We start from the raw sequence: 24,423 nt of genomic DNA, 5'->3' as shown, positions 1-24,423 counted from the left end.
TGCCGGTAATTTTGGGGATTTGTTGGACAGGCGACCTGTGCCGGAGCCAACGCCAAGGCAACTCCACTTACTGGAGTTTCTGGCGCGGACTGCAGTGTGTTGCGTGCGGCTGGTTTCCAAGGGCCCGCCAGCCATATCAGACATCGTAGCAAATCTTGAGAGCGCGCAACAGTTGTTCCGCAGCGCCACATCACTTTTTCTATATGAGAGTCAGATCACTTGTGTCCACTGAGTTCTCGTGAATTTGTTGTGTTCATGTGTTAGTCCACTTTGCAACTACAATATCATGAGAAAGTACTTGCTTATTAAGGAGTTAGCTTTCAAAGCATCAACTATTATTCTAAGCCGTTATATCTAATTGGGTGGCCCAATATTACTTGCATCAAACTTTAACTCACTCTCTCCATATCACAAATAAGTGGTGTTTTCGACATTGTCATAGTCTTTGATCACTAATTCGACTGTAATATATGTATAAATAGTGAAAAACCAAAAAAAAGATTACAGAAATACTTTTGGAGACAAATTTTTGCATATTTTCAAATTCAAATGTAAATTATTATAATGATTTTCTTATAGAAAAATTCTAAAAGTAGCTAGAGCTCAAAGCATGTCCAATACGTCATTTATGATAAGGAGTGAGTACTTACATAAGTAGAATAGAGTAACACACCTGAAGCCAACATAACTTTGCCTCATTTATTTTGCGCTTGTAATACAAAGTTACTAACATACAAGGACCATTTTAAAATAAATTTGTAACATGGATCCGATACCCCATATACAGGACGCAAAATAAAATGTTTTAAAAGAACATAATGGACTTAAATATTGATATATATGTCTAATCATTTTAGCATATTTTTGACATTTCCAAAATTGTTATTTACACCTCTGAATTACTTTTGTGGAATGCAATGTGGACAATATAAAAATAATCAAATGGGTCATTAACATGATCAATTCTACTAAAATACAAGGGGAACACAGAGCAATTTAAGTAGGAAGAAAGAACCTGGTTTGAGGGGGCAGCTTCAGCATCAGAAGCAATGACAAACTTTTTATATTCGTCTAGGTTCTTCCGGTGACAAATGTACTCCAGTTCAACAAGCTGACGAACCTACCGCCCAACTAACCAAAGAGACACCCTACAACATGAGCTGGTGGCATGACTCGGGCTGAAAAATAGCACCAACGCACACACCAAGCTAGAGCCCACGTATCGGATGAGCCGAAGACCTGTATCCAAGCTACCTTAGACGACACCCCGCAAGGGAAACTTGGGAGCCGTCGCTCGGAACTTAGGATGGGAAGTATGTGCCCACGTGGACTAGGGATGAAAATGGAGTGGAAAGTTTCTGCTTTTCCGGAGGAAAAATGGAAATGGAGAGGAAATATGAAAATGGAAATGGAAATTTGCAAAACGGAAATGGAAATGGAAATTTTTATGCGAAAACGGAAACAAAAACGGAATGGTGTTTTCCGTGGAACACACGTGGAAATGGAACTTTCCGTTTCCGTTAATATGGAATTTTCGTTTCTGGCCCATCATTACTTTGTAGCCCAACTACCAAACAACATGCAATGATAAAATGAGTAGAATGAGCAAAATGTATCATTTGAGTTTCAATTTTTACTACCACACACATACGCAGCTAGACCCTATACGGAATTGTAATGTACTACTAAAATACTACCCTGTGTTACCAACACAACCATATTATTTTGTAGCCATGTTAACAATTCCATCAATTTGCTTGTTTTTTGTCTGTATTTCTCCATGATTCAAGGGGGCTTTAAGTTCCGGTTAACACACAATTTTGTTTCTGTGTCCGCTCTGTATTCGCTCCGTGTTTGTTTCCGGTAGTATCTGTTTCCATATTCGTTTCCGCTTCTGCAAAAAAATATGAAAACCAAATGTGGTAGCACCCAGTTCTGTCCGTTTTCGCGCTGTTTTCATCCCTAATGTGGACCACATTGTTCTAAGGCCTTCTCCGGTGCTCCACCATGTAGAAGTGAAAAGGTTACCAAGAGAGCAGAAACATCTGATGTGACAAGATAATTACAAAAGAGAGAGCACTTTGGTCACCCAGGAAGAAACAATGCTAAGCACATGTACCTAACTATTAATAGGATAATTAATACTTAAATGGGTGATAATATAGTCACACTAGATTTCTAATACTCATGCATTTTAAAATCCTCTATCAAGATATTTATAGGAAAAGCAGACACAGACATATATATAGGAAACCAATCAAGTGAATACCACAAACTAAAATTTGAGAACACAACATAATTTCCATGATAAAATGTTATTCTACTTCAATTACTGAATTTATAATGATACAAGTGTATTGTCTGCCAGTAATGTTTATGTTTTAAACATTACCAATGCAAATATGTGGTAAACTTTGTCAAATGTAATGAAATACTAGTTAATTTTTTTAATAATGGAATGTTAACAAGTAAAAATATTTAGTAAAAATATGTTGACTTTCATATGTGATATTATGAGTGTCCAACAAGTATATAGTTGTGGGTCTGTATTACTCCCCCCTTCCATCTATATAGGGCCTAATGCGTTTTTCGAGGCTAACTTTGACCAAATATTAGAGCAATAATATATGACATGCAACTTACACAAAGCACACCGTTAAATTCGTGTGTGAAAGGAGCTTTCAATGATATAATTTTCGTATTGTGCATGTCATATACTATTAATCTTGTCAATAGTCAAAGGCGGTCTTAAAAACTGCATTAGGCCCTATATAGATGGAAGGAGGGAGTAACTAAGTTAGCATTTGGATATAGCTTCCTATAGTTGTATATCTCAACCAAGAATATTGGTTATCCTTAGCCCTCATTTGGTACAAGGGGATTCAGAGCTTTTCGAGAGCATTGACCCCGTGGGGCTTAGAATCCTCGCAAAACCCCGATGGCCTATTAGTTTCCCAGGGTTTGAATAACCCAAGACCATCCATCCCGCTTCGATCTGCTCCTATCCATGCATCTCGTGTGCCTCATGGGCTTCTGCACGGAACTGAACAGGAACAGAACATTGTCTCGCCACCACCAAGAGCAGGAGCCCTGCCTCCACCGAGGGGAGGAACTCTGCCGCGGGATCTTGAACGCCTCACTGCCTCCAATGCGTCAACGTCCTCCTCTCCGGATTTTTCCCGAGGTGATTCCTCCCCACTCCTCCACTTCTACATCCCCTATCCTGCAAACCATAGGGTTTTGGCCGGCTGTCTTCTTGCTCCTCATTCTGACACGCCTTCTTTGTTTGGAGTGAAGAACTTGTATAGCCAATGTTCTGCTTTTATTATTTGTTCTTGTACTAGATGCTGCAATTCTTCAATCTGGAGGCAGACATAGATTATAGAACTGATTTACTAAATTGATAAACCAAACTTCTGAACTAAATTGGTTGTACCAAACAAAATTCCTGAATCAAACTTCTGAAACAAAACTGATGATCAAGTATTTGAGTTGCCAATGCTTAGTTTTTTTCGAAAAGGAGGCATACCCCGGCCTCTGCATCTCTTGATGCACACAGCCATTTATTAAAATAATAGGTTCCAAAAGGTTCCAACAAGTAGTCTCAAAACAAAACAATAAGTCGAAGAAATTAAATAAATGCCACAGCCGGCGAAAATAGGTCTAGGAGACTAAACGCCTATCATATTATTGGACCGCCATCCAAATCGGTTGTATGTATCCCGTGCAACCATCTTGCATCGGCTGCACCAAATATCCATATGTGCCCTATGATCCTCATGGCTGAGTAAGGACCATGTACGGATCCAAGTAAACGCTCTGAAGATGACCTGCAAAAAGTTAGTGATGGTTTGTATGTTAAAGGCGGCATCATTTCGACAATTCCATAAAACCCAAACTATTGCACATGCTCTCACTCGAATATGTGCCGCGGACTGAGGCGCCACCCCAGCCAACCAGTGATAAAAAATATGTGATATCGTGCGAAGCGGAGTGACGTTAAACGTAACGTGAATAGTTATCCAAAGTAACTTAGCAAGCGGACATTTCATAATCAGATGCTCTATTATTTCATTCTGATCACAAAAGCAACATCTTTTACTTCCTTCTCAATTACGCTTAGCTAAGTTATCTTTAGTTAGAGTTACGCCCTTATGCACAAACCACATAAACACTTTTATGACCAGTTCGTGTCCTCCCCGGTTTGGAGATTTTCCATGTGAATTTTATCACTAGTTAAGCGACTAACTATGCATTGGGATTTGTAACAGCTGGAGATTTAGCGAGGCCACCGCCCCCTTACAAGCATACCAGGCTCAAATTGCCATGTCTACACACCACCGTTCAATGTCAGTATGAGTGCGAATTGGCATGCTAGCTGCAGGAATTCTGACATGGAAAATTCCTTGCTTATCATCCTCTCAGCTTCTCATTAGCATACCAAACAGCTCGTTTGATGGTAGTTACTAGTTCAAATTTGGGTCCGTGGAGTACTTCAAACAGCTCCGAGCATGGATTAGTCCAATGAAGCGGTGCGTGGTTGGAGAAGCCAGTGTGTGGGAACTGTACAAGGTGGGCGCGAGTGGTTGGCATGGCCAAAGGGGTAAAGGGGAGCTGAAATTGTGGTGAGACGTTGTGGTGGTGGGGCGGTGGCTGGCAGGTTGGGTGTCAATACCTTCCGGTCCTGAAGCTTGACCTATTTCCGGCGACCATAGGTTCGGACAAGTCAGTAGCAGCAAGCTGGTATTTCTTGAACCCTTTATTTGTTCAAGAACAGTGGTTGAACAAGGTGCACGGAATATATAGGAATTATTGAAAAGCTTTAGACTTCACGTACCGTTAGAAGCTTCACTCATTTCCGATGACAGCCACATAGATTCGGACAAGTCGGTAAGCTACAAACTATCACCAAGTTTATTATTTCTCAAACCCTAAATTTCTTCAAGAATAATGGCGGATTCAGAAAATACATGCAAGGGGGCGAAACATCGAGCACAACAAATTGAATGAAGGTCATGACTAACAATTTTTAGTTGAATCGCACACAATGTTTCGTTGCAATTGAATTTACCAATAGTTGCTTTTGTCTAGAATCCTATTGCAATCTCTATCTTAATGTAGATCAACAAGCGATCTCTTAAAAATACGTCTTCCATTTTATCTGAGAGTCTTGTTTTGATATATTAAACGTTTAGAGCGGACTAAAAAGATAAAAAAGGGACATGCTAAGAAATCATCTGAGCATTGGTTTGGTAGGTCATGTTTAAGTGATTAAAAAGAACTAATACATGTATAAAATTATTAGGCCAGAAAACAAGCAGGAATGTAACATACAACTTCACAAGCACACCATAGTGAACACTCGACACTCTCAATATAATAGTACAATTTTCCACAATAACTCACTTCCTCATGAGGGAAGTAGAGGTCATGGAGCAGAAACCAAGGTTGGAAAAAGCGGTAGGCGTAAGCGAGGCGGTTGGCCTTTGCCTAGGCGGTAATATAGTTTTTACTCGTAGTGTATTTGTGATTATTATATAGGTGTTGATATTAGTTTAGGGCATATAAATAAGTTAATTACCGTCTACTACCATTGGAGTATAACCCGTTTGACATATTAGTGCAGTATGTGCCATGATTTCTTGCTTGCGTAGGCAATTCCTTGCTTGCCGTGCCTAGACCTCCATTTATGCCCTAGGCGAGGCGTTTGGCCATTGCCTAGCGCCTAGGCGTGCCTAAGCGCCTCCTAGGCACTGCCTTTTCCAACAGAGGCAGAAACTGTAGTGTTGTCGAGCCCCTCCCGTGAAGAGCAACCTGACGTCAGATAGCTCCATCTCCCGCTAATTGCTGCCCGAAGGCCAAAGAAACGCAGGCTTATTCATTTATCATGGTGAAGTTCCATGACTTTATCTGGTTCAATTGGGTGAAGTTGCCAGTGGAACCTGCAAATACCAGATATATCTTGTCCTGCAGAAGCTGTGATAGATCAATGTAGATATCTCCTTGGTTGACATACCGCCCACGGATGCTGTGTTGGACTAGAAATACTAGAAACAATTTTGATGTACAGTGGTACCTAATACTGACCCATACATCGGTCCCACTCGAAAGGATGATGGAAACATTACTAAGCGGGTACTGCTGAATAGATTTGATGCTGTTGATGTCGATGCCAATATGGTTGCCGTCAAGGTCATCCTCATAGCTCTTCCTCGTGTCAAACTCGACAACTACTACTGGGTCCGTCTTCGTGCCATCTGTCGTCGCATTACATATCCCAAGCCATTGGCCACTACTGTTGCTGGGCAACGATGGATTGTTTGTGAGAACAAATGCCATACCTTCTCCAGCCCCATTCTGACCGGGGAGGATGTTGAGTAGGAAATCTGTCCTGAACGAGGTGGGCGCTGCCCGATTGTTGTTCCACAGCATGAGAGTTTCCCTTGCATAGACCACTCTCCCTGACCGGTGGTGCATGTTTGCGGTACTTGGGGTGATCTGCAAGGCACCATCTGCAATTGTTGAGCCTGGGCTGAAACTGAAATCATCCCTATTGATTGTGTTGAAGTTGCAGGTTCTACTACCTAGAGCTATGACATGACGACAACGGCTGCGTAAGCTATATGGGAAAAGCTCAACATGCTATTGGTATTGGGCATTGTCATGCTAAATGGTTCCTAGAGCTTCCCGCAACCTTCTCAAGAAAGAGGAGTATTTATACGATCCTTGTACTTCGCTGCTTCTTAGTACAGTGCAGGGGAGGAGCTGACAAAGTACTTGGAAGAGACATAGTCAATGGGAATCGTGAGGATAAAGCCTGGATGATATTTGTGCAGCTGCAAAAGAAAGGGCCCAATGTTAGACTAAGAAGCGGTGCGGGCAAAATGTTGTGACATATGCTACTCGCCAGCAATATGTTTGACTATGCGATTTCCCACCTTGTTTTCACAAGAGAGGGATGAAAAGAGGGACATCTAAGAGGATCAACAAGGTCTGTTTAGCGGAACAATGACATTAACATGAAAAGAAACATTTATAGGTGGAAGAAAACTTATCCGTCACAGCATGACAGTGCCAGCTATGATTTGTAAGTTATACTTTGACGAGACATGGACAATGGGAATCGTCATATACAGCCTGCCACAATAGTTCTGCAGCTGAAGAGAAATTTAACAACGGTTAAATTAATAACCTGTGCAGACAATTTGTTCAGAGTAATATGTTTGACTATGCAATCATCTCCCTTTTTTCCCTAGTGAAAGACTAAAAGAGGGGCTTGTGGGAGGAATAATGAGGCTGTTGAACGAGTAAAACAGTGTAACATATAAAAACGCTAAGAGGTAGAACAATTTGATCAGTGACAACTTGATGGTGCCATAGCTCTTTTTTTTGTAAGTGATGGTGCCATCCCTCAAGTTTCCGCTGGCTTGTAATACCGTGGAACGTTGAACTTGATGATCTTGTTCACACGTTTGATTTGGACTTGGTGCTTTTGTTTCTGTCTTTTATGCTGGCGTGGAGGTCTTGATTTTTTTCCCGACTACTCACCAATCACCGCATCTATTTATTTTTGACTTTAGGCAATATTTAAACTGAACCCAGCTGTGGTCGAGAGATCAGAGCAACGTACAAAGAGAGGGGTGAACTTCTAAAATATCCAGGCAAATCGAGAAAGTAGATTCTGCTCTAATCCATTTTTCCGTTTGTTGTTGTCTAAATATTACCACGCTTTCTCCCCTCTCCTTATAATTAATTCTAAATAAAGGGCTTTACTAAGATCTACTTTGTCTTCTACACGGGCAAATAGCTCCTATGCGACGTCGTTGGTGTGAATTGTCTCTCATGCGACGTAGTTGGTTGTAATAGCTCTCATGTGACATCTGCGTTGGAAAAAATAGCTCCCATGCGACACTGCTGCCTAATCCAAAGACACATGTTTAAAACTCGAATCAGGTGAGCGGGACCCACAGCATGGGACCCACTAACTTATCCAACTCAGCATTGGTTAGGTGTGCGGGACCCACAGCGTGGGACCCACTAACTTATCCAGGTCAGCATTGGTACAAGAGGACACCGAGCCATGCCCCAAGCCGTGCAGCACCCGAGCCCATCCTCCCCCCTCCCCGGCCGTTGTTGTTCTTCTTCTCCGGCGACGACGCGTAGCAACGCCGTTCCGGGCCGCGACCTAGCAATGTCGAGCTCCGCTTCAGCCTCCCGCCGCTCATGGCCGCGCTATGGCGCAGTGCCCATGACAAGGTGCCCTGCATGCCCACGTATCGCACCCCTGAAGCGGCTAGTCACAACGACCGACAAGAATGGCAACCTTGGGCGGGAATTCGTGAAATGCGAGAGCAAACCAGAGCAGGGAAAGGTGAGATTTTACTTCTCAATATGCCAATTTTGGTTTTTGTCTCCCAATTTCATATTTGCCCATTTTCCCCATCGGATTTGGGATTTAGGGTTCATCTTTCCGATTTCAGAAATTGAAGCAATGCACCCATTTTGAGTGGCTAGATGAGTACATAGAGCGGATTCAACTGGAGGGTGCATCAGGGGAGCTCGATTTACCCTTGGAGGCGTAGAAGTTGGGCAAGTTTGGATCGGGCGCATCTGGATCTGGGGCCCCTGGATCTGGCAATTCCATCGGGGGCGCCCGCCCTTCCATTGGTGCTACTGTGGGGGATGCAGGAGTGACGGCAGAGCTGAAGAAGCTGAACAAGTAGATGAAGAAACTCATCGAATTGCAGAAGCAGGGCAATTTGATGGGGCTGATGACCGGACTTTTTTATGTTTGTGTAATTGGTCTCGCATTTGTTTATGTGATGATAATTAGTCGTAAGTGAATAGATTGGGCATCATTTGTAATCGTAATGATATGTACATTTGAATAAAAGTGTTGCGCTTTACGAATTCGGCATGTCTTCACTCTGTTTTGTTTTTTCAGTTCTTCAGCTCGTCATCAGTTTCAGTTTCGGTGGTAGAGGGAGAAAAAGAAAAAACAAAGTTCGTCCACAGTTGCCCGAAAAGGCCAGGCCCATATAGAAGTTACGAAGGGCCCGGGCCGAATAGAACATACCCAGGCCCGTTGATAAAAGAAGTGTAGCTAGTGCAAAAAAAGTGCACACGGTCATTGACATCAATATATCTTTTCGGCTTTAGGTTATTTTACAAATTTTAAGTTTCCTGCCGTCACCTTTTTTTAGATAACTCATCTGATAATTATTTGAGCTATTTTTATGCATAAGCTATCGTGTCCGATTGTAGGGTCCCGTGTTGTTTCGGCTAAAACAAAAGGTTGGTTCTAGTTAGCAGTCTAACTTGTAGTCTTTGTGAACCAAAAAAGTTGCATTTGTTTGGTTCTAGTTTATTTCAACGAAGCGCCATTTTTATTTTTATTTCGATTTGTGCTATGGTGTTTTCAATGTTTTTACTCGTGTGTTTCAACCGAAAAAGGTTGTGCCCCTCTCAAAAAAGAAGATATCTAGTGTGCCCCTAGTAGCATCTCCTTACAACATAGAGGGGCATCCCCTTACAACATATAGTGCATAAAACATAAAAGGAAGATAATTAACTAGACACGTGCTAACAACAACTTATATGATTGGATCATGTTTTAGTGCATTTTTAGTACACATGGCCACATAAATAAAATGCAATGGAGAAACTTTAGGACCGAAAAAACATATAGATAGATAGAGGGGCATCGGGTACCCTAGTAGCATAGATAGATAGAACATATAGAGGGGCATCCCCCCACTACATATAGTTCATAAAACATGAAAGTAAAATAATTAAAACTAGATATATAGAAGACACGGGCACACACGCCCGAACCAACACAAACACAAGCTAGATAGATAGAAGACTCGCACTTGAACAACTCCTTGGCCCCTCCTCCTTGCCACTCCTTGGCCCCTCCTCCTTGGGCCCCTCACTCGTCGTTCTCCGGCATCTGGTAGGGGAGGCTGTGCATGCCGTTGGGGTGAGGGAAGATGTGGTGGAAGTTGGTGAAGATGTTGTAGGTTGTGAACACGATAAACTCGCATCCACACCAGAACACCTCCCCGAGGAGGTGGTGAGCGTCGTAGGGGTTGGTGAAGGTGACGTAGAGGCCAATGACGAAGCCGTTGGGCCCGGCGTTGCCATCGTATTGCTCGTGGAGGTGGAACATGGGCGGAGTGCCCGGAGGGAGGTGGCGGTAGCCGGCTTGGAGGAAGAAGCGAGCCAACTCTCTAGGGCCCCTCCACCTAGAGATGGCCCACACCCTCAGGCTATTCTCGACGACGACTCCGGCCGGGTACTGCCTCTCCGGCACGGTGCGAGGGCGACGGTAGGTAGGGCCGTTGAACTGCATGGTGGCTCGAGTGGTGGATTTGGCTCGAAAAGAAGAAGGGGAGGAGGCTTGAGAGATGAGTGTGAGAGGATGAGGAAATGGTGCCCTTTTATAGCCGCGTTGCAGCCGTGGTCAATGTGTACACGGTGCCTTCTGGATCGTTTTCTCTTCTCCGTTCGCACTGGCATAAGTAATTGCGGGCAGTAATTCAAAAAACGGCGGCCAGAGCATCCAAAGAGGCACGGGCAGGACAGGCGAGTTGCATCGTTTCGTGCACTTGCATCGGCGGTGACGCCACGTGGGAAACAGGCCCGTTCATCCGCGCGTGACACTGAAAAAGGAGCTGCACCACCGACGCGTCCGTCTCGTTCAAACATGCATTTGTTAAAATAGCTTAGATGCGACGTACCTATACGCTGCGCCCCTGCCGTGCTTTACTGTGTCGATGCGTGCATGCAATCCCGCATGCAAATGGCTAGTTGTTCACGAGCAAAGAATAGCTAGGCTGCGATGTTGCATGGCATGCATGGGACAGGGATGGCCCACATGTCATTGACCCTCTCGCATGCAGCCCATCCCCTCTCTCGACGGCCGTGCGCACGCACGCCAGGCTCTGCCGGGCCCAATCCGCTCGGCCCAACGGTCACTTAGATGATCCCCCGCTCAACGTTATCTGTTCATCAGAGAGAAAAAATGGTGGCCAATCAGATTGGAGCCCACGGATCGCCCCCACGGAATCCTTCTAGAAGGCCTATCCGACGGCCGCAGTTTGGCGTTAGGGTTAGATCGACGGTGGACGTTTGGCGCTGGGGTTACATGGGGTTTGGAGGCAGTCAACGGGGTTTTGAAAGGTTTGACCGAACATTCAAATGTGTATAACTAATTCAAAAAAATCTAAAAAATGAAAAGCCTGCGCATATAGCCTTTTTATGTTACATAGTTATGATATAAAATGATAAACTTGATCTAATGATCTTTGCATGAAAAAACCTTCACAAATTGGACTATCTCGACTGAGGTTGCATGGAGTTCACAGGAGTGAGAAGAGGGTTTGAGGTTTTGAAAATGCAAAAAAATCAAAAACGTCACCTTAGCTTCATTTTAGAGTGACTAAGGAGGATCTGAAGTTATTTTTGCATTTAAAATTTTTAAACTTGTTTTATTGCTGACTTTGTATTAAAGGGTGTTTTTTCAAAAATAAATTAAATAATATGAATACTTATTCAAAAAAAGGTGAGACTTCGTATTGATCCTATATAGGTATAATATAAGCTAAGAAAATCTTTTTTGGGTGATTTTGAGAAGGTCGAAAAAAACTTGCTTAGAAATGGGTCCGTTTTCCGTTACTTTGGAGCCTGTTTGGACAACATTTTCAGTGACTATGAGTTGGAATTCACAAAAAGGGTTGGATTTATGAACTAAAGTGCATAGTAGTACATAAAACGATGCAACATCACAGAACAAACAAATGAACTCAAAAAATATTGGAGATAGGTTCAAATTTGAATGTCGGATCAAATTTGAATTTTATTTCAAGTCAAATCAACATCATAGCACATAAGTTTTCACATGAAAGAACATAAGTTTTCACATCAAATGACAACAAACTTAAGTTTTCACATCAAATTTGAATGATTTCGACTCTATTTCTTTTGCTTCTTTCTACCACTCGATTTCTTCTGCTTTTTTCCACCGTTTGGTTCCACGACGCATAGTTTGTTGATGCTGATGCTCTTGCTTTTTGGCCCCTTGCAAACTCCACGAGGCCCCCTCAACTTTTGCACCTGACCATGTCCCACTTCTTCAGTTTGCACTTCTGCAGATTGAGTAGATGGCACACATTGTTCAACTACTTCAGTTTGCAACTCAACACTTGGCAGCACAACCTCCAAACATGGCAACACAGTTGTCAAAGCATATTCGCATGGCAGCACAACAGTTGCTTCATCTGCAACAGTTTCAGATTGCCCTAGCGTCTGCAAAACAGATTCAGTATGTTGGGAACGTTGCAGAAAATTAATTTTTTTCCTACGGTTTCACCAAGATTCATCTATGAGTTCATCTAATTAACAAGTCAAGGGAGTGAGTTTGCATCTACATACCACTTGTAGATTGCGTGCGGAAGCGTTCAAGGGAAGGGTGTGTTGGGTTTCGTAGTAATTTCAAAAAAATTCCTACGCACACGCAAGATCATGTGATGCATAGCAACGAGGGGAGAGTGTTGTTTACGTACCCAACGCAGACCGACTGCGGAAGCGGTGACACGACGTAGAGGAAGTAGTCGTACGTCTTCACGATCCAACCGATCAAGCACCGAAACTACGGCACCTCCGAGTTCGAGCACACGTTCAGCTCGATGACGATCCCCGGACTCCGATCCAGCAAAGTGTCGGGGAAGAGTTCCGTCAGCACGACGGCGTGGTGACGATCTTGATGAACTACAGCAGCAGGGCTTCGCCTAAACTCCGCTACAGTATTATCGAGGTATATGGTGGCAGGGGGCACCGCACACGGCTAAGGAATAGATCACGTGGATCAACTTGTGTCTTTTGGGGTGCCTCTACCTCAGTATATAAAGGAGCCAAGGGGGGGAGGAGGCGCCGGCCAGGGAGAGAGGCGCAGGAGGAGTCCTACTCCTTCCGGGAGTAGGACTCCCCTCCAATCCTATTCCAATTAGGATTCCCCAGAGGGGGAAAAGAGGAGGAGGGGGCCGGCCACCTCTCCTAGTCCTAATAGGACTAGGGGAAGGGGGAGGCGTGCAGCCCATCTAGGGCAGCCCCTTCTCTTTTCCACTAAGGCCCACTATGGCCCATATAGTTCCCGGGGGGTTCCGGTAACCCTCCCGGTAACCCGGTAAAATCCCGATTTCACCCGGAACACTTCCGATGTCCAAACATAGGCTTCCAATATATCAATCTTTACGTCTCGACCATTTTGAGACTCCTCGTCATGTCCGTGATCACATCCGGGACTCCGAACAACCTTCGGTACATCAAAATGCATAAACTCATAATGTAACTGTCATCGTAACCTTAAGCGTGCGGACCCTACGGGTTCGAGAACAATGTAGACATGACCGAGACACGTCTCCGGTCAATAACCAATAGAGGGACCTGGATGCCCATATTGGCTCCTACATATTCTACGAAGATCTTTATCGGTCAGACCGCATAACAACATACGTTGTTCCCTTTGTCATCGGTATGTTACTTGCCCAAGATTCGATCGTCGGTATCCAATACCTAGTTCAATCTCTTTACTGGCAAGTCTCTTTACTCGTTTCGTAATACATCATCTCACAACTAACATATTAGTTGCAGTGCTTGCAAGGCTTATGTGATGTGCATTACCGAGAGGGCCCAGAGATACCTCTCCGACAATCGGAGTGACAGATCCTAATCTCGAAATACGCCAACCCAACATCTACCTTTGGAGACACCTGTAATGCTCCTTTATAATCACCCAGTTACGTTGTGACGTTTGGTAGCACCCAAAGTGTTCCTCCGGCAAACGGGAGTTGCATAATCTCATAGTCATAGGAACATGTATAAGTCATGAAGAAAGCAATAGCAACATACTAAACGATTGTGTGCTAAGCTAATGGAATGGGTCATGTCAATCAGATCATTCAACTAATGATGTGACCTCGTTACTCAAATAACAACTCATTGTTCATGGTCAGGGAACATAACCATCTTTGATTAACGAGCTAGTCAAGCAGAGGCATACTAGTGACACTTTGTTTGTCTATGTATTCACACATGTATTATGTTTCCGGTTAATACAATTTTAGCATGAATAATAAACATTTATCATGATTATAAGGAAATAAATAATAACTTTATTATTGCCTCTAGGGCATATTTCCTTCAGTCTCCCACTTGCACTAGAGTCAATAATCTAGTTCACATCGCCATGTGATTTAACAGCAATAGTGCACATCACCATGTGATTAACACCCATAGTTCACATCGATATGTGATCAACACCCAAAGGGTTTTACTAGATTCAGTCATCTAGTTCACATCGCTATGTGATTAACACCCAAGGAGTACTAAGGTGCGATCATGTTTTGCTTGTGAGAGAATCTTAGTCAACGGGTCTGTCACATTCAGATCCGTAAGTATTTTGCAAATATTTATGTCAACAATGCTCTGCACGGAGCTACTCTAGCTAATTGCTCCCACTTTAAATATGTATCTAGATCGAGACTTAGAGTCATCCAGATCTGTGTCAAAACTTGTATCGACGTAACCCTTTACGGCGAACCTTTTTTTCACCTCCATAATTGAGAAACATATCCTTATTCCACTAAGGATAATTTTGACCGCTGTCCAGTGATCTACTCCTAGATCACTATTGTACTCCCATGCCAATTAGTGTAGGGTATACAATAGATCTGGTACACAGCATGGCATACTTTATAGAACCTATGACTGAGGCATAGGGAATGACTTTCATTCTCTTTCTATCTTCTGCCGTGGTCGGGCTTTGAGTCAACTTCACACCTTGTAACACAGGCAAGAAAGTTTTCTTTGACTGTTCCATTTTGAACTACTTCAAAATCTTGTCAAGGTATGTACTCATTGAAAAACTTATCAAGCGTCTTGATCTATCTCTATAGATCTTGAAGCTCAATATGTAAGCAGCTTCACCGAAGTCTTTCTTTGAAAAAACTCCTTTCAAACACTTCTTTATGCTTTACAGAATAATTCTACATTATTTCCGATCAACAATATGTCATTCACATATACTTATCAGAAATACTGTAGTGCTCCCACTCACTTTCTTGTAGATACAGGCTTCATCGCAAGTCTGTATAAAACTATATGCTTTGATCAACTTATCAAAGCGTATATTCCAACTCCGAGATGCTTGCACCAGTCCACAGATGGATCGCTGGAGCTTGCATATTTTGTTAGCTCCCTTTGGATCGACAAAACCTTCTGGTTGCGTCATATACAACTCTTCTTCCAGAAATCCATTCAGGAATGCAGTTTTGTTTATCCATTTGCCAGATTTCATAAAATGCGGCAATTTGCTAACATGATTCGGACAGACTTAAGCATAGATACGAGAGAGAAACTCTCATCGTAGTCAACACCTTGAACTTGTCGAAAAACCTTTTTGCGACAATTCTAGCTTTGTAGACAGTAACATTACCATCAGCGTCAGTCTTCTTCTTAAAGATCCATTTATTCTCAATTGCTTGCCGATCATCGGGCAAGTCAACCAAAGTCCATACTTTGTTCTCATACATGGATCCCATCTCAGATTTCATGGCTTCAAGCCACTTAGCGGAATCTGGGCTCACCATCGCTTCTTCATAGTTCGTAGGTTCATCATGATCTAGTATCATGACTTCCAGAATAGGATTACCGTACCACTCTGGTGCGGATCTTACTCTGGTTGATCTACGAGGTTCAGCAGTATCTTGATCTGAAGTTTCATGATCATTATCATTGGCTTCCTCACTAACTGGTGTAGGTGTCACTGAAACAGTTTTCTGTGATGAACTACTTTCCAGTAAGGGAGCAGGTACAGTTACCTCGTCAAGTTCTACTTTCCTCCCACTCACTTCTTTCGAGAGAAACTCCTTCTCTAGAAAGGATCCATTCTTAGCAACGAATGTCTTGCCTTCGGATCTGTGATAGAAGGTGTACCCAATAGTCTCCTTTGGGTATCCTATGAAGACACATTTCTCCGATTTGGGTTCGAGCTTATCAGGTTGAAGCTTTTTCACATAAGCATCGCAGCCCCAAACTTTAAGAAACGAAAACTTTGGTTTCTTGCCAAACCACAATTCATAAGGCGTCGTCTCAACGGATTTTGATGGTGCCCTTTTTAACGTGAATGCGGCCGTCTCTAAAGCATATCCCCAAAATGATAGCGGTAAATCAGTAAGAGACATCATAGATCGCACCATATCTAGTAAAGTACGATTACGACGTTCGGACACACCATTACGCTGTGGTGTTCCGGGTGGCGTGAGTTGCGAAACTATTCCACAGTTTTTCAAATGTACACCAAACTCGTAACTCAAATATTCTCCTCCACGATCAGATCGTATAAACTTTATTTTCTTGTTACGATGATTTTCAACTTCACTCTGAAATTCTTTGAACTTTTCAAATGTTTCAGACTTATGTTTCATTAAGTAGATATGCCCATATCTGCTTAAATCATCTGTGAAGGTGAGAAAATAATGATACCTGTCGCGAGCCTCGATATTCATCGGACCACATACATCAGTATGTATGATTTCCAACAAATCTGTTGCTTGCTTCATTGTTCCGGAGAACGGCGTTTTAGTCATCTTGCCCAAAAGGCATGGTTCGCAAGCATCAAGTGATTCATAATCAAGTGATTCCAAAAGCCCATCAGTATGGAGTTTCTTCATGCGCTTTACACCAATATGACCTAAACGGCAGTGCTACAAACAAGTTGCACTTATCATTATTAACTTTGCATCTTTTGGTTCCAATATCATAATTATGTGTATCACTACGATCGAGATCCAACGAACTATTTTCATTGGGTGTGTAACCATATAAGGTTTTATTCATGTAAACAGAACAACAATTTATTCTCTTACTTAAATCAATAACCGTATTACAATAAACATGATCAAATCATATTCATGCTCAACGCAAACACCAAATAACACTTATTCAGGTTCAACACTAATCCCGAAAGTATAGGGAGTGTGCGACGATGATCATATCAATCTTGGAACCACTTCCAACACACATCGTCACTTCACCCTTAACTAGTCTCTGTTTATTCTGCAACTCCCGTTTCGAGTTACTAATCTTAGCAACTGAACTAGTATCAAATACTGAGGGGTTGCTATAAACACTAGTAAAGTACACATCAATAACATGTATATCAAATATACTTATGTTCATTTTGCCATCCTTCTTATCTGCCAATCACTTGGGGTAGTTCCGCTTCCAGTGACCAGTCCCTTTGCAGTAGAAACACTTAGTCTCAGGCTTAGGATCAGACTTGGGCTTCTTCACTTGAGCAGCAACTTGCTTGCTGTTCTTCTTGAAGTTCCCCTTCTTCCCTCTGCCATTTTCTTGAAACTAGTGGTCTTGTCCACCATCAACACTTGATGTTTTTCTTGATTTCTACCTTCGTCAATTTCCGCATTACGAAGAGCTTGGGAATTGTTTCCGTTATCCCTTGCATATTATAGTTCATCACGAAGTTCTACTAACTTGGTGATGGTGACTAGAGAATTCTGTCAATCACTATCTTATCTGGAAGATTAACTCCCACATGATTCAAGCGGTTGTAGTACCCAGACAATCTGAGCACATGCTCACTAGTTGAGCGATTCTCCTCCATCTTTTAGCTATAGAACTTGTTGGAGACTTCATATCTCTCAACTCGGGTATTTGCTTGAAATATTAGCTTCAACTCCTGGAACATCTCATATGGTCCATGACGTTCAAAAACGTCTTTGAAGTCCCGATTCTAAGCCGTTAAGCATGGTGCACTTAAAACTATCAAGTAGTCAGCATATTGAGCTAGCCAAACGTTCATAACGTCTGCATCTGCTCCTGCAATAGGTCCATCACCTAGCGGTGCATCAAGGACATAATTCTTCTGTGCAGTAATGAGGATAAACCTCAGATCACGGATCCAATCCGCATCTTTGCTACTAACATCTTTCAACACAATTTTCTCTAGGAACATATCAAAATAAACACAGGGAAGCAACAACGCGAGCTATTGATCTACAACATGATGTGCAAAATACTACCAGGACTAAGTTCATGATAAATTTTAAGTTCAATTTAATCATATTAAGAACTCCCACTTAGATAGACATCCCTCTAATCCTCTAAGTGATCACGTGATCCAAATCTACTAAACCATGTCCGATCATCACGTGAGATGGAGTAGTTTCATCGGTGAACATCATTATGTTGATCATATCTACTATATGATTCACGCTCGACCTTTCGGTCTCCGTGTTCCGAGGCCATATCTGCATATGCTAGGCTCGTCAAGTTTAACCTGAGTATTCTGCGTGTGCAAAACTGGCTTGCACCCGTTGTAGATGGACGTAGAGCTTATCACACCCGATCATCACGTGGTGTCTGGGCACGACGAACTTTGGCAACGGTGCATACTCAGGGAGAACACTTCTTGATAATTTAGTGAGAGATCATCTTATAATGCTACCGTCAATCAAAGCAAGATAAGATGCATAAAAAGATAAACATCACATGCAATCAATATAAGTGATATGATATGGCCATCATCATCTTGTGCTTGTGATCTCCATCTCCGAAGCACCGTCATGATCACCATTGTCACCGGTGCGACACCTTGATCTCCATCGTAGCATCGTTGTCGTCTTGCCAATCTTATGCTTCCACGACTATCACTACCGTTTAGTAATAAAGTAAAGCATTACATCGCGATTGCATTGCATACAATAAAGCGACAACCATATGGCTCCTGCCAGTTGCCGATAACTCGGTTACAAAACATGATCATCTCATACAATAAAATTCAGCATCATGCCTTGACCATATCACATCACAACATGCCCTGCAAAAACAAGTTAGACGTCCTCTACTTTGTTGTTGCATGTTTTACGTGGTTGCTACGGGCTTAAGTAAGAACCAATCTCACCTACGCATCAAAACCACAACGATAGTTTGTCAAATAGACTCCGTTTTAACCTTCTCAAGGACCGGGCGTAGCCATACTCGGTTCAACTAAAGTTGGAGAGACAGTCGCCCGCAAGCCATCTATGTGCAAAGCACGTCGAGGGAACCGGTCCCGCGTAAGCGTACGCGTAAGGTTGGTCCGGGTCGTCTCGTCCAACAATACCGCCGAACCAAAGTATGACATGCTGGTAGGCAGTATGACTTGTATCGTCCACAACTCACTTGTGTTCTACTCGTGCATATAACATCAACATAAATAACCTAGGCTCGGATGCCACTGTTGGGTTTCGTAGTAATTTCAAAAAATTTCCTACGCACACGCAAGATCATGTGATGCATAGCAACGAGTGGAGAGTGTTGTCTACGTACCCAACGCAGACCGACTGCGGAAGCGGTGACACGACGTAGAGGAAGTAGTCGTACGTCTTCACGATCCAACCGATCAAGCACCGAAACTACGACACCTCCGAGTTCGAGCACACGTTCAGATCGATGACGATCCCCGGACTCCGATCCAGCAAAGTGTCGGGGAAGAGTTCCGTCAGCACGACGGCGTGGTGACGATCTTGATGAACTACAGCAGCAGGGCTTCGCCTAAACTCCGCTACAGTATTATCGAGGTATATGGTGGCAGGGGGCACCGCACACGGCTAAGGAATAGATCACGTGGATCAACTTGTGTCTTTTGGGGTGCCTCTACCTCAGTATATAAAGGAGCCAAGGGGGGGAGGAGGCGTCGGCCAGGGAGAGAGGCGCAGGAGGAGTCCTACTCCTTCCGGGAGTAGGACTCCCCTCCAATCCTATTCCAATTAGGTTTCCCCGGAGGGGGAAAAGAGGAGGAGGGGGCCGGCCACCTCTCCTAGTCCTAATAGGACTAGGGGAAGGGGGAGGCGCGCAGCCCATCTAGGGCAGCCCCTTCTCTTTTCCACTAAGGCCCACTATGGCCCATATAGTTCCCGGGGGGTTCCGGTAACCCTCCCGGTAACCCGGTAAAATCCTGATTTCACCCGGAACACTTCCGATGTCCAAACATAGCCTTCCAATATATCAATCTTTACGTCTCGACCATTTCGAGACTCCTCGTCATGTCCGTGATCACATCCGGGACTCCGAACAACCTTCGGTACATCAAAATGCATAAACTCATAATGTAACTGTCATCGTAACCTTAAGCGTGCGGACCCTACGGGTTCGAGAACAATGTAGACATGACCGAGACACGTCTCCGGTCAATAACCAATAGCGGGACCTGGATTCCCATATTGGCTCCTACATATTCTACGAAGATCTTTATCGGTCAGACCGCATAACAACATACGTTGTTCCCTTTGTCATCGGTATGTTACTTGCCCAAGATTCGATCGTCGGTATCCAATACCTAGTTCAATCTCGTTACTGGCAAGTCTCTTTACTCGTTCCGTAATACATCATCTCACAACTAACATATTAGTTGCAGTGCTTGCAAGGCTTATGTGATGTGCATTACCGAGAGGGCCCAGAGATACCTCTCCGACAATCGGAGTGACAAATCCTAATCTCGAAATACGCCAACCCAACATCTACCTTTGGAGACACCTGTAATGCTCCTTTATAATCACCCAGTTACGTTGTGACGTTTGGTAGCACCCAAAGTGTTCCTCCGGCAAACGGGAGTTGCATAATCTCATAGTCATAGGAACATGTATAAGTCATGAAGAAAGCAATAGCAACATACTAAACGATCGTGTGCTAAGCTAATGGAATGGGTCATGTCAATCAGATCATTCAACTAATGATGTGACCTCGTTACTCAAATAACAACTCATTGTTCATGGTCAGGAAACATAACCATCTTTGATTAACGAGCTAGTCAAGCAGAGGCATACTAGTGACACTTTGTTTGTCTATGTATTCACACATGTATTATGTTTCCGGTTAATACAATTTTAGCATGAATAATAAACATTTATCATGATTATAAGGAAATAAATAATAACTTTATTATTGCCTCTAGGGCATATTTCCTTCAGGGTGATGATGGAGTCGTACTCGCCGTGATTTAGATCACCGATGACCAAGTGCTGAACGGACATCACCTCCGCGTTTAACACATGACAATTGCTGCAAAAACAAGTTAGACGTCCTCTAATTGTTGTTGCATCTTTTACGTGGCTGCAATTGGGTTCTAGCAAGAACGTTTTCTTTCCTACGAATAACCACAACGTGATTTTGTCAACTTCTATTTACCCTTCATAAGGACCCTTTTCATCGAATCCGCTCCAACTAAAGTGGGAGAGACAGACACCCGCCAGCCACCTTATGCAACTAGTGCATGTCTGTCGGTGGAACCGGTCTCACGTAAGCGTACGTGTAAGGTTGGTCCGGGCCGCTTCATCCCACAATACCGCTGAAGCAAGAAAAGACTAGTAGTGGCAAGCAAGTTGACAAGATCCACGCCCACAACAAAATTGTGTTCTACTCGTGCAATAGAGAACTACGCATAGACCTAGCTCATGATGCCACTGTTGGGGAACGCTGCAGAAAATTAAAATTTTCCTACGGTTTCACCAAGATCCATCTATGAGTTCATCTAAGCAACGAGTCAAGGGAGTGAGTTGGCATCTACATACCACTTGTAGATTGCGTGCGGAAGCGTTCAAGGGAAGGGTGATGATGGAGTCGTACTCGCCGTGATTCAGATCACCGATGACCAAGTGCTGAACGGACAGCACCTCCGCGTTCAACACACGTACGGGACGGACGACGTCTCCTCCGTCTTGATCCAGCAAGGAGGAAGGAGAGGTTGAGGAAGATTGCTCCAACGGCAGCATGACGGCGTGGTGGTGTTGGTGCAGCAGTACTCCGACAGAGCTTCGCCAAGCACGTAACGGAGGAGGAGAGGTGTTGGGGAGGGGAGGGGCTGCGCCTTGGGATGTGTACAGCAGCCCTCCCCTCACCCCTCTATTTATAGGGGAAGGGGCAAGGGGGGCCGACCCCTCTAGATGGGATCTAGAGGGGGGGCGGCGGCCAGGGAGGGGGGACTTGCCCCCCAAGCAAGGGGGCGCCCCCCTTAGGGTTTCCCCCCCAACCCTAGGCGCATGGGTCCAAGGTGGGGGGCGCGCCCAGCCCTCCATGGGCTGGGTCCCTGCCCCTTGCGGCCCATGTGGCCCTCCGAGAGGGGTGGACCCTCCCGGTGGACCCCCGGAACCTCTCCGGTGGCCCCGGTACAATACCGATACGCCCCGAAACTTTCCGGTGTCCGCATGACAACTTCCCATATATAAAACTTCACCTCCGGACCATTCTGGAACTCCTCGTGACGTCTGGGATCTCATCCAGGACTCCGAACAACATTCGTTAATCACATACAAGTCTTCCTAATAACCCTAGCGTCACCGAACCTTAAGTGTGTAGACCCTACGGGTTCGGGAGACATGCAGACATGACCGAGACGACTCTCCGGTCAATAACCAACAGCGGGATCTGGATACCCATGTTGTCTCCCACATGTTCCACGATGATTTCATCGGTTGAACCACGATGTCGAGGATTCGATCAAACCCCGTATACAATTCCCTTTGTTAATCGGTACGTTACTTGCCCGAGACTCGATCATCGGTATCCCAATACCTTGTTCAGTCTCGTTACCGGCAAGTCACTTTACTCGTACCGTAATGCATGATCCCGTGACCGACCACTTGGTCACTTTGAGCTCATTATGATGATGCATTACCGAGTGGGCCCAGAGATACCTCTCCGTCATACGGAGTGACAAATCCCAGTCTCGATCCGTGTCAACCCAACAGACACTTTCGGAGATGCCTGTAGTGCACCTTTATAGTCACCCAGTTATGTTGTGACGTTTGATACACCCAAAGCACTCCTACGGTATCCGGGAGTTACACGATCTCATGGTCTAAGGAAGAGATACTTGACATTGGAAAAGCTCTAGCAAACGAACTACACGATCTTGTGCTATGCTTAGGATTGGGTCTTGTCCATCACATCATTCTCCTAATGATGTGATCCTGTTATCAACGACATCCAATGTCCATAGCCAGGAAACCATGAATATCTATTGATCAACGAGCTAGTCAACTAGAGGCTCACTAGGGACAAATTGTGGTCTATGAATTCACACGTGTATTACGATTTCCAGATAATACAGTTATAGCATGAATAAAAGACAATTATCATGAACAAGGAAATATAATAATACTTTTATTATTTCCTCTAGGGCATATTTCCAACAGTCTCCCACTTGCACTAGAGTCAATAATCTAGTTACATTGTGCTGAATCGAACACCCATAGAGTTCTGGTGCTGATCATGTTTTGCTCGCGAGAGAGATTTAGTCAACGGATCTGCGACATTCAGATCCGTATGTACTTTGCAAATATCTATGTCTCCATCTTGAACATTTTCACGGATGGAGTTGAAACGGCGCTTGATGTGCCTGGTCTTCTTGTGAAACCTGTGCCTGGTCTTCTTGTGAAACCTGGGCTCCTTGGCAAGGGCAATAGCTCCAGTGTTGTCACAGAAGAGTTTGATCGGCCCCGACGCATTGGGTATGACTCCTAGGTCGGTGATGAACTCCTTCACCCAAATTGCTTCATGCGCTGCCTCCAAGGCTGCCATGTACTCCGCTTCACATGTAGATCCCGCCACGACGCTCTGCTTGCAGTTGCACCAGCTTACTGTTCCATCATTCAACATATACATGTATCCGGAAAAAACAAAGCACTGTGGAGTGCTCTGCTGCAGCGGGGGTGTATATATAGGCGACTCATTTGTCCCGTTCATGGCTCGAACCGGGACAGAAGCTCACCCTTCTGTACCGGTTCTATCCACGAACCGGGACCAATGTATGTGGGCCAGGAGCAAGGGCCATTAGTGCCGGTTCATGCGTGGAACCGGGACAAATGGGTCCGAACCAGAACCAATGCCCACGAGGCCCTGGCCGGCCCCCTGGGCTCATGAACCGGGACGTATGTCACCATGGGTCCCGGTTCGTGAACGAACCGGGACTAATGGGCTGGCAGGCCCGAACCAAAGCCATGTTTTCTACTAGTGCGGGAGCGCCGCGGGAGAGGTGGGGAAAGTGCAGTATCATTAAGGGAAACTCTAACTAAACCCCTATCCGGCGTAAAGGAGGAGGATTTTGATTTTTCCTCCTCTAACCGGCACCTAGCCGATCCCCAGTAACCGTTAGTGGGGGATAAATTATCCTCAGCCTCACCATCTGCCCCTAAATTTACTGCACCGAACAGGCTCTAAGGAAAAGCCGCGCCTCTCTCTCAACCCCCCACCGTGGCACTCCCCCGCCACTGCCTCTTCGTCGGTGAGTGCCTGCTGGTCCCCGCCATTACCTCGTTGCCTCCCTTGGCCCTCGCCGCCCTTCTACCTGACGCCGGGCCTGTT

At 44.3% G+C, this 24,423-nt stretch overlaps 1 pseudogene; it reads right to left on the bottom strand.

Annotated features, from left to right (window-relative positions):
- Positions 1 to 5,840: 5,840 nt before the first annotated feature.
- Positions 5,841 to 6,659, bottom strand: LOC123083498 (probable L-type lectin-domain containing receptor kinase S.5; annotated as a pseudogene).
- Between the last annotated feature and the right edge of the window lie 17,764 nt (positions 6,660 to 24,423).

This window comes from Triticum aestivum, chromosome 4A, assembly GCF_018294505.1.
Source record: "Triticum aestivum cultivar Chinese Spring chromosome 4A, IWGSC CS RefSeq v2.1, whole genome shotgun sequence".
Taxonomy (NCBI): Eukaryota; Viridiplantae; Streptophyta; class Magnoliopsida; order Poales; family Poaceae; genus Triticum; species Triticum aestivum.
The sequence above is the reverse complement of the archived record's forward strand: the minus strand, read 5'-3'. Positions and strand labels throughout refer to the sequence as shown.